We start from the raw sequence: 17,612 nt of genomic DNA on the forward strand, positions 1-17,612 counted from the left end.
AATCACTTTGCTGTACAGTAGAAATTAACACAATACTGTAAATAAACTATACTTTAAAAAAAAAAAAAGCCCACTATAATCTTCCAGGAGAATCTGGTACAATCACTCTTATTTTACTGACAGAATCTGCCCAGGCATCATTGGACATAAGAGGCTCTAAATCTTTGTAAATGTTGATTCCTGTAGGAACTCCACATCCCTAATTTTCCCACCAATCGTCTTTCTCCCCTCCTTTTATACCAGGCTCAAAACAGCTTCAGGAATCCTGGTCACATCCCTTTGATGTGACCTTGATCAGTTCTTGTCTCTTAATCCATCTGTACTCATGCAGGGCAGTACTGTTGCACCAATTCCAGGTGGGCACTCACACTGGATTCTCCGTGAACGGTTTACACTGCCGTATGTAACAGGGTGGCCACCTGTAAACAGTAAGAGAAAGGGTCAAGGGTTGTAATGCTAAGTGTTCTCTTTGAGCTAGAAGCTCTAGACGAGAGGTCACCATTTTGTCTCCTCTCTACAAAGGCCCAACAGCAGCTCCTGTTATTCCACTGCTGCCCCCTAGAGGGCTCTCTATTTAAACCGTGAACAATAAACTGAAGAATTAAAACGTGTGGTTCTAGAGTGTCTCATCTTCAGACCAGGTGGGTTATATTTTTCACTGTGTGGACTGGCTGAAATCGAAGCAACAATTCCGATTACTTAAAAAGAGGACCGCTGACACTTAACTGAATAGAATGTTACAGCGTAAACACCAGACATGGCAAAATGAGGGAGCTCCAGCAGCAGGCTCTGTAAGTTATTAGGGATTCCTAGAGCACTCCCTCTTCTCTATCTCTGCTACAGTTACTGTGGGTTGGTTTTTGTTTTTGCTTTTGTTTTAAACCTATATTGTATAAGTAATGTTTCTTTCATTCCTTCCTAATATGGCTTATTTTTATTCTCTCACTTTGTGGAAAAAAAAAATTAAGCTCGTTTGAGATTTGCTTATTTTATTGGTTTTATTTTTAAATGTTTTATGTGTATTCTTGTTTCTCCATTTCCTACATTATCAATTTGTGTTATTTGCTTCCTCCTATTCTCTTCATGTTTAAAGCCCTCTAATAATCTAAGATAAAAACTAGGTGTGTAGGTACATGAAAACTCTCAGTACAATCTTCATAATTTTCCTGTAACTCTAAAATTAATCTTAAAGTTTATTTTAAAGATTAAAAGATTGGCAAGGGTATACAACAAACTATTTAAAACAGAAGTCATGACCTTAATAACAGACAAGGTAGAATATGAGCCAAGAAAGCAAGGTTCCTTTAGAAAGCTAAAGGGTACAACTGGCAATGAAAATATAATAATTATGAATACTGATTTACAAAATAACATAAAAGTAACCTTCATACAGCAGAAATTACAAGATAAGCAAGGAAAAAGAAACAAAAACATGCTAATAAAAAGGAGGCTTTAGGGACTTTCCTGGTGGTCCAGTGGCTAAGATGCCATGTTCCCAGTGGAGGGGGGGGGCCTGGACTGGATCCCTGGTCAGGGAACTAGGTCACATATGCTGCAACTAAAAGATCCTGTGTGCCGCAACGAAAACCCAGCAGTCAAACAAATAAATACATTATTTTTTTAAAAAAGAGGCTTTCATTTACTTGTGTCGTCCAATTCAAAACAAGTTATAATTTTTTAAAAAGCTAAAAACAGAGTGGCCCTAAACAATGTAATTAACATAGTAGACCTTACTGCTGCTGCTGCTGCTGCTGCGTCGCTTCAGTCGTGTCCGACTCTGTGCGACCCCAGAGACGGAAGCCCACCAGGCTCCCCTGTCCCTGGGATTCTCCAGGCAAGAACACTGGAGTGGGTTACCATTTCCTTCTCCAATGCATGAAAGTGAAAGTGAAAGTGAAGTCGCTCAGTCGTGTCTGACTGTTAGCGACCCCGTGGACTGCAGCCCACCGGGCTCCTCCATCCATGGGATTTTCCAGGCAAGAGTACTGGAGTGGGGTGCCATTGCCTTCTCCGAGTAAACCTTACTAATGTATATCAAACATTGCATCCTGAAAGTGGAGGACACACCATTTTTTCAAGTGTCCAATAGTATTTATGAAAATTCATCATATTTAAGACTCAAGGACTATCGCAACACCCCACCTACAGAAATAATGCACAAACTATCCTATAATCACATTGCAACAAATGAATTTAATAAGAAAATCAAAGAGTCCTCTCTATTTGGAAGTTTAAAAATAAAACCCTCTTTCATATAATTATTGGGTCAAAAGGAAAACATACCCAAAACTAAGGAATTAATGGAAATAAAAATAACGTAAAGAATATATACCAGAATCTATGAAATGCAGTTCAAGTAGTACTCAGAGGAATACTTAATCAACTTAAATACATACTTCAAAACAAAATGCAGAAATCAGAGTTCCTCTTTAAAAGTTAGAAAATAATAACAAAATAAACTAAAGGAATGCTGCAGAAATGAATAAATGAAAAAACAAATTATAATAAATTTTAGAAAACAAGAAAAGCAGAACTATTATATAAACCTAAAATACTTTTTTAAAAAGTAAATAACTCATTAGCCCAAACAAAACTGAGGATGTGAGAAAGTGCAAATACAAAAAAGAACAAATAATGGAAGGAAATAAAGAGATAGAAGATATTTAAAATACACAGAAGGGGAAAAAGTGGAAGCAGTGACAGATTTTATTTTCCTAGGCTCCAAAACCACTGTGGACAGTGACTACAGCCAAGAAATCAAAAAACATTTGTTTCTTGGAAGGAAAGCTATGAAAAACTAGACAATGAATTAAAAAGCAATGACATCATTTTGCAGATAAAGGTCCATATAGTCAAAGCTATGGTTTTCCCAGTAGTTATATATGGATGTGAGAGTTGGACGATAACGGAAGAATTGATGCTTTCGAATTGTGGTGCTGACTCTTGAGAGTCCCTTGGACTGCAAGGAGATCAAACCAGTCAATCCTAAAGGAAATCAACCCTGAATATTAACTGCAAGGACTGATGCTGAAGCTGGAGCTCCAATACTTTGACCACCTGATTTGAATAGCTGACTCCTTGGAAAAGACCCTGATGCTGGGAAAGATTGAAGGCAAAAAAAGAAGGGGGTAGTAGAGGATGAGATAGTTAGATAGCATCACTGACTCAATGGACACGAATCTGAGCAAATTCTAGGAAACAGTGGAGGACAGAAGAGTCTGGTGTGCTGCAGTCCATGGGGTCGCAGAGTCATGACAACGTGAGTTAGCGACTTAGCAACAACAAAATACCATAACTGACTGTGCTCAACATCATGCAAATAAATTTGAATTGAATGATAACTATTTAGTGAAATAGACTGTTTTCAGCCTAGAACTTTTCATGTATACTGTTTAGGTTTTCAGTGAGTATAAATTTCCTTTCCAGGAATTCTAAATGGTTCTTTTACATGTGCTGGTTAGCAGGGAGCTAGAGTGTTGTGGAGAAAGAGAGGCAAGTTTTCAGCCTGTGTGGTCATGCAGCCAGGAAAGGCAGGGATACACAGAGTCCAGATTTGTAGGGGAATAATGTTGTAGGGGGCATTTAACCTTGAAACACCAGCATGCAACTCCTAATCTGAGCCAATACCTTTAAAGAAAGGATAAAGTGGTCTTATGTCGGAGCACTCCCTGACTATTCCAGAAGCCAAAGCAAACACTGTCGGGAAGAAAGCTTCTTCCACATACAAAGATCAAGCAATGCCTAGGAAATCCCTTGGACGGAGAAACCTGGCAGCTTAGTCCCTGGAATCACAAAGAGTCAGACACTACTGAGCATGCAGGCAATCAATCAAATCAACGGATTCACAAAGATTATCAAATATATAAGGAAGCCAGCCACTATGAGTAAAAATCAGAAGTAGCAAGAAAAAAAACAGAGTTCGATTCCAAGGGGAAGCTATTAGAAGCAGCAAATACAGGGCTCCCTGCTGGCTCAGGTGTAAGGAGTGCACCTGCTAAAGCAGGAGACATGGGTTTCATCCCTAGTTTGGAAAGATCCCACATGCCTCAGAGCAACTGAACCTGTGCATCAGATCTACTCTGAGTCTGTGCTCTAGAGCCTGGGAGCTGCAAGTGCTGAGCCCACAAGCCACAGCTGCTGAAGCCTGCATGCCCTACAGCCTGTGCTCCGCAACAGAAGAAGCCTGTGCACTGCAGCTGGAGAGTGGCCCCCGCTCACCACAACTAGAGGAAAGCCTGCATGCAGCAATGAAGACCCAGCACATCAAATCAATAAAGAAATAAAAATCTAAAGTGACAAATATAGAACATAGAACACACATACACACAGGAAATGTTAAAGGGTAAAAATAGTTGATTTACAAATGAAAGCATATAAAAGGACGATCAAGATTGAATGGATAGATCAGGAAAACATATATTCTAGAAATAAGAAAAAACAAGATTGTTGAAATTAAAGTCTTAAAGGATGGCTTAAAAAGCAGATTTGGGACAACTGAAGAAAGGATTAGAGGATTAGAAGATTTGTCAAAAGGATATATCCAGAATATGAGAAAAATAGATATGGAAACGAAAAATATAAAATAAAGATTTAGAGACATGGAGGATAAAATGAGAAGGTATACCATAGAAATAACTGGAGTTTTGAAAGGAAAGTATGGTCATAAGAAACAACAGAAATATTTTAGCCAACATCGGTTAACAGTATTCTAGAACAAATGAAGCATTAAAACTCACAGATCAGTGTATCCCAAAGAGGAAAAAATGAACATAAATTCATAACCAGAAACATTAAAGTAAAATTTCAGAATGCCACAGATGAAAAGGTCCTGAAAACAGCCGTAAAGAATGAAAGATCATAACCAAGGGCAAGAGTTAGCATGGCAACAGAAGTCTCAGCAGCAACAACGGAAGCCAGAAAACAATGGGACTGGGTATTTATCACATTGAAAGAACACACAGGTGAACCAAGAAATGTGAACACGCCAAAACTCCAACGTGTTTTCAAACCAAAAAATAATAACAAAGAGGAAATCTACTCCTAAAAATATACTTGAAAACAACTTCTGGAGTCTTCCCTAGTGGTCCAGTGGCTAAGATTCTGGGCTCCTGGTGCAGACGGTCAGGGTTTGATCTCTGGTCAGGGAACTAGATCCCACATGTTTGTATACCACAACTAAAAAAAGACCCTGCATGCCACAATGAATATTGAAGATCCCACATCCTGCAACTAAGACCCGGCGCCGCCAAATAAATAAATAAAGATAAATATTTTAAAAAGAAAAGAAACAATGGAGGCCAAAATAAGGTAGAATCATATTTCCTTAAGGGCTGAGAGAGGGAAGAAAAAACCTGTTAACTCAGAATTCTATATCCAGAAAAAAAAAAAAACAAACCTGGAGGATGATGATGAAATAAAGACATTCTCAAATGAAGAAAAACTAAGAGAATCCATTGCCAACAGAGCTGCTCCAAAAGAACTGATAAAAGAAGTTATTCAGACAGAAGGGAGATTATATGAGCAGGAAACTTGGGTCACTGGGGATAAAGAACAACAGAAATTTTAAATATTCTCTCCTAGTGAATTATTCATGACTGAAGCGACTTAGCAGTAGCAGCAGTAGTAGTGAATTATTCAACATGTTTGATGGCTGATAGCCTTAGAAAGCATCACTATGGACAAAGCTAGTGGAGGTGATGGAATTTCAATTGAGCTGTTTCAAATCCGGAAAGATGATGCTCTAAAAGTGCTGCACTCAATATGCCAGCAAATTTGGAAAACTCAGCAGTGGCCACAGGACTGGAAAAGGTCAGTTTTCATTCCACTCCCTAAGAAAGGCAATGCCAAAGAATGCTCAAACTACCGCACAACTTCACTCATCTCAAAAGTAATGCTCAAAATTCTCCAAGCCAGGCTTCAGCAATACATGAACCGTGAACTCCCTGATGTTCAAGCTGGTTTTAGAAAAGGCAGAGGAACCAGAGATCAAATTGCCAACATCTGCTGGATCATGGAAAAAGCAAGAGAGTTCCAGAAAAACATCTATTTCTGCTTTATTGACTATGCCAAAGCCTTTGACTGTGTGGATCACAATAAACTGTGGAAAATTCTGAAAGAGATGGGAATACCAGACCACCTGACCTGCCTCTTGAGAAATCTGTATGCAGGTCAGGAAGCAGCAGTTAGAACTGGACATGGAACAACAGACTGCTTCCAAATAGGAAAAGGAGTACGTCAAGGCTGTATATTATCACCCTGCTTATTTAACTTCTATGCAGAGTACATCATGAGAAACGCTGGACTGGAAGAAACACAAGCTGGAATCAAGATTGCCGGGAGAAATATCAATAACCTCAGATATGCAGATGACACCACCCTTATGGAACTAAAAAGGAACTAAAGAGGAACTAAAAAGCCTCTTGATGAAAGTGAAAGAGGAGAGTGAAAAAGTTGGCTTAAAGCTCAACATTCAGAAAATGAAGATCATGGCATCTGGTCCCATCACTTAATGGGAAATAGATGGGGAAACAGTGGAAACAGTGGCTGACTTTATTTTTGGGGGCTCCAAAATCACTGCAGATGGTGATTGCAGCCATGAAATTAAAAGACGCTTACTCCTTGGAAGGAAAGTTATGACTAACCTAGATAGTATATTCAAAAGCAGAGACATTACTTTGCCGACTAAGGTCCATCTAGTCAAGGCTATGGTTTTTCCAGGGGTCATGTATGGATGTGAGAGTTGGACTGTGAAGAAGGCTGAGCGCCAAAGAATTGATGCTTTTGAACTGTGGTGTTGGAGAAGACTCTTGAGAGTCCCTTGGACTGCAAGGAGATCCAACCAGTCCATTCTGAAGATCAGTCCTGGGATTTCTTTGGAAGGAATGATGCTAAAGCTGAAACTCCAGTACTTTGGCCACCTCATGGGAAGAGTTAACTCATTGGAAAAGACTCTGATACTGGGAGGGACTGGGGGCAAGAGGAGAAGGGGACGACAGAGGATGAGATGGCTGGATGGCATCACGGACTCGATGGATGTGAGTCTGAGTGAACTCCGGGAGTTGGTGACGGACAGGGAGGCCTGGCATGCTGCAATTCATGGGGTCGCAAAGAGTCGGACACGACTGAGCGACTGAACTGAAGTGAACTGAGCAAGTATTATAGTGTTACTAGGGCTTCCCAGGTGGCAGGGTGCCAAAGAATCCTCCTGCCAATGCAGGAGACATGGGCTAGATCCTGGGTCAGGAAGATCCTCTGGAGGAGGAAATGGCAACCAACTCCAGTATTCCTGCCTGGAGAATCCCATGAAGAAAGGAGCCTGGTGGGCTACAGTCTGTGGGGTTGCAGAGTCGGACACCACTAAGTGACTGAGTGCACACACACACATTGTAACATTATAATGGGTTTTAATCTACGTAGGCGTGACATTAACAGGCTGACCTCTGATTCCATCTGCTTCTCTGAAAGCAACTGCTTCTCCCTCTGCTCAGCATGTCTTTTCTCTGCCATGTGGCTTCTAGTTTTTTCTGTAACTCCTGTTTCCTATAGTCATCTTGGCTTCTCTGCCTTCTCTCCATCTTTGATGCTATGGCTACTGCCTGATTCTGTCTGTGGTTTCCATACCATTGCTGCCACCACAACCATACACACTCACTTACATCATAGCAGGAGACTGGCCCTGTTCCTTCTGGTTGGGTCAGTTGTTCCACTCAAGTGTAACTCTTAGGGTCCTAGACAGCTTATGATTTGCCTGTGGCTGAACAGCAGTTTCATTTTGTGTAAAGTAAGAACACCCAGAGCTTCCCCTCAGCACAGGCTGTGGATGGGGACTATTTCCTTCTAAGGGGATGGCAGGCCTGATGGCTGCCAGGTGGAGTACAGCTGCACTAAACTGTTAGTCTGAGAACCATGTCATGCACTTTCACCCTTCTAGGCCTTTATATGGTCTATTCTTTCTTTCTGGAATGTCTTTTCCTCTTCTCTGCCCAGAAAACTTTAAAACTCAGCACAAGTCACTCCCTTTCCCCGTGAGTCCTTCTTGCCCATTACATCCATTCTATTCAAGCATTTAATATGCTGTTTGACCCTGTCTGTGCATTTGTCTCCCCAAGCTTTTGGGATTCAGGAGATACTCGTTGCTATTTTCATTACCAAACATGTTCATTCATACATTTAGTCAGTCATTCAACAAACACTAATCAAATGTCCACTGTGTATCAGTCACTGTATCAGGTATTGGGATGCAAATGTGAACAAGGCAGATAGAATCTCTCTCCCTTTGGAGATTAGTGTGTGTTGCACCGTGTGGCACATAGTAAATGCTCAATAACTTATTTTGAATTGAATTGCACTTGCTTATAGTTCCTCTACCAAAGAAGAACTTCTGGCAGGTAACTTTTGACCTTTCTCAGACATCAAAGCCTTACACACACAAAGCAGTGGACAGTAAAGTGGGCCAGGAGGTACCCATCTACAATTTCAAGAGGTTCTTCAAACTTTTTTTTAATCTTCTCTTTTAGTGTTTATTTATTTGGCTGTCTCAGGTCTTGGTTGCAGCATGCAGGCTCTTCCTTGCAGTGCGAGGGGTCCTCTAGCTGTGTCGCACAGGCTCGAAAGCACTCAGGCTTAGTTACCCTGCAATATGTGGGATTCTAGTTCCCCGACCAGGGATCGAACCTGCGTCCCCTGCACTGGAAGGTGTCTTCTTAACCACTGGACCACCAGGGAAGTCCTGGTGCTTCAAACTTGACTTAATCAAAACCCAGCTTGATTACACTTCCCAGTCCTTCCTTACATGTCCCACATCTCTGTAAATGACACCGTCATACACCTACTTGCCCCAGTCAAGAACCAGGGAGTCATGCTGGATCAATCACTTTTGCCATCTCTGCCTCTTCTCTGCCCTCTCTCTCTTCTTTCTCTCTCCCTACCATCACCAATGGAACAAGTCTTGACAATTCCACTTCCTTAGCATCTCTTTCGCCCTCCCCCATCTCTATTCCTGCTAACCCTGCCCCATTTCTGGTCCTTATCATCTCTCACCAGCACTCCAAAGAACTTTTCTCATGGGTCTCCTGTTTCCTTTGCAACCACATCACTTATCTCTTCCTGGCCCCAACCTCATGGATTTCCCTGAAATTTCACCAGCATCCTGGAACTCTTGCTGCCTATTTGCCTAGAATGCCTACCTTCTCCCCAGCTCTCCTCCATCTCTGCCAACCTGGCAGATGCCTACTCAAATTTCAAGACTCAGGTCAGCTTGCTCCTCAAGAAGTCTCTTCTGTCTCCCCAACATAACCTGACCGCCCCCCCCCCACGCCTTGTGCTCCACATCCTACACAGAATTCATTCTTCACAGTAGTACACAGTTGAATTTATTTTTTTATCATTTTGTTTCCCCCACCAGGCTAGGAACTCCTTGAGGGTACAAATTCCATATTTTTAATGGCTTGTGTATAATAAGGGCTTCCCAGGCAGCTCAGTAGTAAGAATGTGCCTGCCAATGCAAGGAGATGCAGGAAATGAGGGTTCTGCCCCTCGATGGGGGAGGAGTGCAGTAGGAAATGTCAGCCCACTCCAGTATTCTTGCTTGGATCCCATGGACAGAGGAGCCTACTGGGCTACCGTTCATACGGTCACAAAGAATCAACACGACTGAGCACGCAAGCATATAATAGGTGCTCAGTAAACACTCTGTGAATGAATCCAGTAAACAAACAAAATACTTTCCTATCTTTATCCTTCTTTTTCTGTGAAACAAGCAACCAGTCCTGGGGAACTTCCCTGGTGATCCAGTGGTTGATAAAAATCTGCCTGCCAGTTCAGGACGTGGGTTTGATCCCTGGTCCAGAAAGCTCTCATGTGCCACAGAGCAACTAAACCCAAGTGCTGCAACTAGTGAACCTGCTCATCACAACTAGAAAGTAGTCCCCGTTAGGCTTCAACTAGAGAAAGCCTGCATGCAGCAGTGAAGACCCAATGCAGCTAAAAATAAATAATCAGTTCAGTTCAGTTCAGTCGCTCAGTCGTGTCCGACTCTTTGCGACCCCATGAATTGCAGCACGCCAGGCCTCCCTGTCCATCACCAACTCCCGGAATTCACTCAAACTCATGTCCATCCAGTCGGTGATGCCATCCAGCCATTTCATCCTCGGTCGTCCCCTTCTCCTCCTGCCCCCAATCCCTCTCAGCATCAGGGTCTTTCCCAATGAGTCAACACTTCGCATGAGGTGGCCAAACTACGGGAGTTTCAGCTTTAGCATCATTCCTTCCAAAGAAATCCCAGGACTGATCTCCTTCAGAATGGACTGGTTGGATCTCCTTGCAGTCCAAGGGACTCTCAAGAGTCTTCTCCAACACCACAGTTCAAAAGCATCAATTCTTTGGCACCCAGCTTTCTTCACAGTCCAGCTCTCACATCCATACATGACTACTGGAAAAACCATAGCCTTGACTAAAAATAAATAATAAATGATATTTTAAAATTACCAGCAATGCAAAGAGGCAAGAAAATATTACCAATAATTAGAAGAAAATAAAGTCAATGGAAATAGACCAGATATGACAGAGATGATGGAATCAGAAGACAAGGGCTGTAAAACAACTACTGTAAATATTACAATAAGATAATAAAGAGAGAATTAAAGATACAAAATAATCAAACGGTAGATCGAGAGAAGATAAATATAACTACAATAAACATTTCATGAGACACATGGACTCAACAGATTTAATAACACACTCTTCTGTGCATAATAGGATAATAGAGTGATCACAGTCTCAAACATTGCTGCTGCTGCTAAATCACTTCAGTCATGTCCGACTCCATGCGACCCCACAGATGGCAGCCCACCAGGCTCCCCCATCCCTGGGATTCTCCAAGCAAGAACACTACAGTGGGTTGCCATTTCCTTTTCCAATCAAAAATTGCTAGTGGGGATGTAAATAGATATCATCTTTCTGAAGGGCAATTTGGTAACATCTAACAAGATCATGGGAAATAGATGGAGAAACAGTGTCAGACTTTATTTTGGGGGGCTCCAAAGTCACTGCAGATGGTGACTGCAGCCATGAAATTAAAAGATGCTTACTCCTTGGAAGAAAAGTTATGACCAACCTAGATAGCATATTCAAAAGCAGAGACATTACTTTGCCAACAAAGGTCGGTCTAGTCAAGGCTATGGTTTTTCCTGTGGTCATGTATGTATGTGAGAGTTGGACTGTGAAGAAGGCTGAGCGCCAAAGAATTGATGCTTTTGAACTGTGGTGTTGGAGAAGACTCTTGAGAGTCCCTTGGACTGCAAGGAGATCCAACCAGTCCATTCTGAAGGAGATCAGTCCTGGGATTTCTTTGGAAGGAATGATGCTAAAGCTGAAGCCCCAGTACTTTAGCCACCTCATGCGAAGAGTTGACTCATTGGAAAAGACCCTGATGCTGGGAGGGATTGGGGGCGGGAGGAGAAGGGGACGACCGAGGATGAGATGGCTGGATGGCATCACGGACTTGATGGACATGAGTTTGAGTGAACTCCGGGAGTTGGTGATGGACAGGGAGGCCTGGCGTGTTGCGATTCATGGGGTCGCAAAGAGTCGGACACGACTGAGCGACTGAACTGAACTGAACTGAACAAGATCACAGGCTTCCCGGGTAGCTCAGACGGTAAAGCATCTGTCTGCAATGCAGGAGACCCAGGTTCGATCCCTGGGTCAGGAAGATCCCCTGGAGAAGGAAACGGTAACCCACTCCAGTACTCTTCCCTGGAAAATTCCATGGATGGAGGAGCCTGGTGGGCTACAGTTCATGGGGTTGCAAAGAGTTGGACACAACTGAGCAACTTCACTTCTTCAACAAGATCACTAGTGCATCTACCCTTTGAACCAGCAGTAATGTTTCTGAGTAATGTTTCTGAGAATTCATTATTCAAATCTACTTGCACACAGGCAAAATAATGTGAGGGGAAGGTTAATCATCTCCTTGTTTGCTTTAGCAAAAGATTGGGGGAAAACTTTAAATGTCCATCATTAGATGAGTGGTTAAGTACATCATAGTAAATTTATTCAATGGAATATTCTACAGTTGTAAAAAGAATGATGAAGTACTCTGTTCTGATATAGAAAGATTTTCAAAATACAAATTTAAAAGCCAAAATTAAGAATGGAGTGTTTAGTATGCTCTCTTTACATGTATTCATTTTGCTGGCTTGTTCATGAGAAACTCTAAATCATATGAGAAATGAATACCATGGTCTCCAGGAAAGATGTGTGTAGGAACTAGAAAGATTGGAACAGGAAGAAGGTTTTCATTCTCTACCTTTCTATTTATTCTAAAAATGAATTGAAGTGACACTAAAGTAATTATAGGTTCTTGGAGACCGTAGGTATTAGTACTATCTTATAGGAAAAGATTTGTCTTTAGGGGTCCAGAAACAACAATATACATGACCTTTTCCCCATTAATTCTTCTCCTGGAAATTTACTCTCCAGAAGGAATTCAATAGGGACTTCCTGGGTGGTCCAGTGGTTATGAATCTGCCTTCCAATCAATGCAGGGGATGGGGGTTCGATCCCTGATGGAGGAACTAAGATCCCACATGCCACACGGCCAAAAAAAAAAAAAAAGTTGAACTCATAGAAACAAAGAATAGAATGGTGTTTGCTAGGGGCTGGGGGATATATATATCTAATGTATAACACAGTGACTATAGTTGATAATGCTGCATTGTATGACTGAAATTTATTAAGAGAATAGAACTTTAGTGTTTGCACCAAAATAAATTTGTTGTTGTTGTTGAGCAGCTCAGTCGTGTCTTACTCTTTGTGACCCCAAGGACTGCAGCACACAGGGCTCCTCTGTCCTCCACTATCCACGGAGTTTGCTCAAATTCATGTCCATTGAGTTGGTGATGCTATCTAACCATCTCATCCTTTGCCGTTCCCTTCTCCTTTTCCCAATAAATAAATAAGTGATAAATACGTGAGATGATGGATGTGTTAACTCAATTGTGGGAATCACTTCACAATATACATGCATAATCAAATCATTACAGTGTACACTTAAAATCCATTAATGTTAAAATTTTATTTATCAATTATATTTCAATAAAGCTGGAAAAAATATTTGGGAGCCAAAGTACTTTTATGGGGGTAGCCACTTCTGTATCCTCTGATATAGCTTATTGTACATGTGTACCATTCTCTCATTTACTTTCTAAATATGGCATGCTAGAGTTTTTTCTTCAAAACAACATTGCAGAAAATGTAGGTAATGTGGATAAACAAAAGAGAAGAAAAAATAATGTGAAAATCACCCAAATTATACCACCCAGCGATGTTACCTTTTTGTACACTTCTTTTCCATGTAACCAGGGAGGAGCCCTACAGTGCATACTCCTCCTTCTAAAACAATTTCCCCTCTTACAGCCCCTGCCACTAATGCTGCCTTAGTTTATACCACATAACTCCATCCCACAGGTCACCAGGATTAGACACCCTCCCTGTATTAGTCAGGGTTTAGTCAGGAAAGCAGACGCCACCCTGGGTTTTTCAAACCAAATAAAGGAAATTGGTTCCACAGGAAATGGAAAAGCTGAGAAGCCAAACACAGGATGGTGAGGAGACTGAAGGTTAGCAACTGGCCAGAAACAACTGCTGCTCTAGGCAGAAGGGACAGCGGGAGAAGGAGGTTTTATCAGAGCACAGAGTTCGGGGCCAGTCAGAAGCAGCCAGAACCAAGGAGGGGGATTTCCAGGGAGCTGGAATCACAGAGGCTGGGTCTGTTTGTTGGGGAGAAGAGACTTCTTGGGAAAGAAGTAGCCACAGTCAAGGGCCTCACAGGAAGAGAGAAAGAGGGGGAACTATCCCAGCCTTTTCCCTCCTCCTGTTCTCTAACCATCTGTCTTCTCTTGGCTGAACTTACCTAGAAGGCTCTGGGCTAAGGAGCCTGAGGACTGATGGGGAAGGGGACCAGGGAAGGGGATGGGAGTGAGTACAAATAGGCAACTGGCCAGCAATTATCTAAAAGCAGCCAATCAACGGGTTAGCCACACATCACCTATGTAGTATTTTTTTTTTAGTTAATTAATTAATTTTGGCTGCACCGAGTCTGGAGAAGGCAATGGTGACCCATTTCAGTATTCTTGCCTGGAAAATCCCATGGGTGGAGGAGCCTGATAGGCTGCAGACTATGGGGTCGCTAAGAGTCGGACACGACTGAGCGACTTCACTTTCACTCTTCACTTTCATGCATTGGAGAAGGACATGGCAACCCACTCCGGTGTTCTTGCCTGGAGAATCCCAGGGATGGGGGAGCCTGGTGGGCTGCCGTCTACAGGGTCGCACAGAGTCGGACACGACTGAAGCGACTTAGCAGCAGCAGCAGCAGCAGCAGCACCGAGTCTTAGTTGCAGCTTGCAGGATCTTCCATCTTCCTTGTGGCATGTAGGATCTTTAGTTGCAGCGTGTGAACTCTTAATTCCCACACCAGGGATTGAACCCAGGCCCCCTGCATTGAGAGCATGGAGCCTTAGCCACTGGACCACCAGAGAAATCCTACCTATATAGCATTCTTACCAAAAAGGTTTAAGCTGAATCTAATCAAGAGGAAATAATCAGGCAAATCAAATTGAAAGAAATTGTGCAAAACAGCTGGCCTAGTCTCTCCAGGAAGTCAATGTCACAAAAGATGAAAAATAGCCAAAGAACTTGTCTAAACTAAAGGACACTGGGGAGACATGAATACTAGTTTCTGTGTGAGCTCATTATTTGAATACTGGATCCAAAAAATCATATGTCAATTGTGGAAATATGAATCTGAGTAACAGATTAGATTACATTGTTTATAATTGCTAAACTTCTTGGTGTGACTGTTTGACTGTGGTTATGCAGGAGAATGCCCTTGATCTCAGGAGATATATACCAAAGTATTTGATATCTTCAACTGACTGCATACGTATATACATGGAGAAAGAAAGTGTGATCAAGCAAATGTAGCTAATGATAAAATCAATGACTCTAAGGAAAGGGTCTATAGACTTGCAATGTACTATATATGCGACTATTCCAAAAACTGAACGGCTTTCAAACTAAAAATTTGAGAAAAAAAAAATAGGCTTTGACCAGTGGCATAAGGAGAAAAAGATAAACTGAACCAATCAGTTCTTAGGAATTAGAACCTAAAAGCATAAAAAGAAACTGCTAGCTCCAAGGGAGGTAGGTACGCTGCAGATGTGGCTGGCTGGTGGGGTGGCATTTTCTTTGAGGAAGAAAATGAAGAAACTGGAGGAGGTACAGCAGATGGACAGGGTAAAAGAAAGAGATTTTTTTCTAAAGAATTAAGGTGTATGATGTATGACCAGAATCCTTATACTGAATCAGTAGATATTCTTGAAGATCTTGTCAGAGTTCATCACTGAAATGACTCATAAGGCAAAGTCAATTGGAGGAAGTCATGGTCGGGTACAAGCTGAAGATATCATCTTCTTGATTCAAAAGGACCCAAGAAAGTTTGCTAGGGTTAAAGACTTGCTTACTATGAATGACGATTTGAAACGTGCCAGAAAAGCATTTGATGAAGCGAACTATGGATCTTGACACCTATTGTACTTTCTGAAGCTTCATTATCTTCTGGGGAAACCATATTTAGTAACTATATTTTCCACAGTAAGGTCCAGATACCTAACCATGTGAATGAAAAACAGAGAACCACAAAGTTTTCAGGCTTTATTTTCACATCTTCAATTTTAGAGTGATATGTGAGCCTTTAATTGCCTGCCATTATATTACCATACTTGAATTACTTATTGGATTTTAATGACCACATGTAAGTCTAAGTATCTTTGGTTTGCAAGCCATTCAGTTTCTTCTGACTCTTGACCATGTTGATGAATTAATATTTATACATGCCATTAATCATATTGTGCCATTGTAGGTTGTACTGTAGCTGTTTAATATGTGAAATCTAAATGGCACCTTTGACTTTGATAGCTAAGATGTATTTCATGTATTTCTAAAGCTTTTAGACTACAGTAGTGTAAGTTATTAAAAGATAGTGAAATGGTTTGTGTTTCTTTTAAGGAGAAAATGATATTAGAAAATACAGCCTTCTGTAGGAATGTTTATTTGCCTTAAGATAATTTAATACTCTTCTTTAGATAACAAGAGTGATTTAATTTTAATTTTTTATTTTTTGAGAAACTAAAAATTTCCTATGAATGTTTCTGTGTTGGAAGACTTACTGGATTAAAAATCTCTGGGGTTTATAATATACTATTCGTCAGATTTTAAAAGAACTCATTTCCCCGAGTCAGATTAAAACTTCTGAAAGTGCTTTCAGTAGCAGGAATGGTATTGCTGAAAAAGTTGATGGCAGGTAAGCATTTGGGCTTTCATTAACGTATTTGTTAGTATTTGTTTATTGTGAAAATGTGTACTTGACTAAAACCATGTGTGGCTATGGAAACCACTTTTGTAGTTCAGGATATACAAATTTTGTGTGTATTTGGCTCATTGTATTATTCCTGCACTTAGCTTAAAGTAAGGATTAAAATTGCATTTAAAGGGATCACTGGATACTACACTTTGTGAAACTGAACGTTTTGTGTGCCACTTATAAACATTATCTATGAATCAGTACTTAGGAAGATTTCACTTTCTTAACCTATTAATATAAGGAATAAAGTATGAAAAATTAAAAAGATTACTTAAAAAAAAAGAAACTGCTAGTTAGCAATAAAGTTGTACGTGACAGAAAAACACGGCTGGATTTAAACGAAAGAAAATGAAAGTTGCTCAGTCACGTTCAACTCTTTGTGACCCCATGGACTGTATCCCACCAAGGATTGTCCAGGGATTGTCCATTGGATTGTCTAGGCAAGAATACTGGAGTGGGTTGCCATTCCCTTTTCTAGGGTATCTTCCTGACCCAGGGCCATCTGAGCCACCTGGGAAATCCAGTGCAACAGCAAACTAGGGAATTCCCCAACAGTCCAGCAGTTAAGACTCTGTACTTCTGCAGCAGGGCAGCAGGTTGGATCCCTGGTTGGAGAACTAAGATCCTGCATGCTGCAAGGGCAAAAACAGAAACAAAATAAAAAGCCCCAACAAACTAAAATTATATGCAAATCAAAATTATGAGGTGGGAGAATGCTACATAGCACAGTTTGAAAAACAGCAGCCAAGTATTCCTCCCATCTCTGTAGCACATGCCACTTTCCCCATCAGGAGGTGAAGTCTATTTCTCCTCTCTGATATGAACTTGTTTGGCCAAAGATATGCAGCAGAAGTGACACAGTGCCAGCTCTGGACCTAGAGCTGAAGGCGCCTGACTGCTTTATTCCTCTTGGAGCCTTGAGTCACCGTGTAAAGAAGCCCTGCTGGAGAGACTGGTCCAGCCAGTTCCCAGCTATTCTAGACACCCTAGCTGAGAAGCCACACTTGTCAGTGAAGCCAGCATCATCCTCCAGCCCCAGTCAAGCTGACCCAGCCAACACCTGACAAAGCAAGGATGAGCTGTCCCTGCCAGCCCCTTCCTAAATCACAGTATCATGAGCCAATAAATAAATGGCTATTGTTGTTTTAAGTTAAAGAATTTGGGGGAGGTTTACTATGTAGCCAATAGG

The 17,612-nt window shown here is 41.4% G+C and overlaps 1 pseudogene; it reads left to right on the plus strand.

Moving 5' to 3' along the window:
* LOC102186996 lies at nucleotides 13,602-15,585 on the plus strand (annotated as a pseudogene).

The sequence above is a fragment of the Capra hircus genome, chromosome 19 (assembly GCF_001704415.2).
Source record: "Capra hircus breed San Clemente chromosome 19, ASM170441v1, whole genome shotgun sequence".
Taxonomy (NCBI): Eukaryota; Metazoa; Chordata; class Mammalia; order Artiodactyla; family Bovidae; genus Capra; species Capra hircus.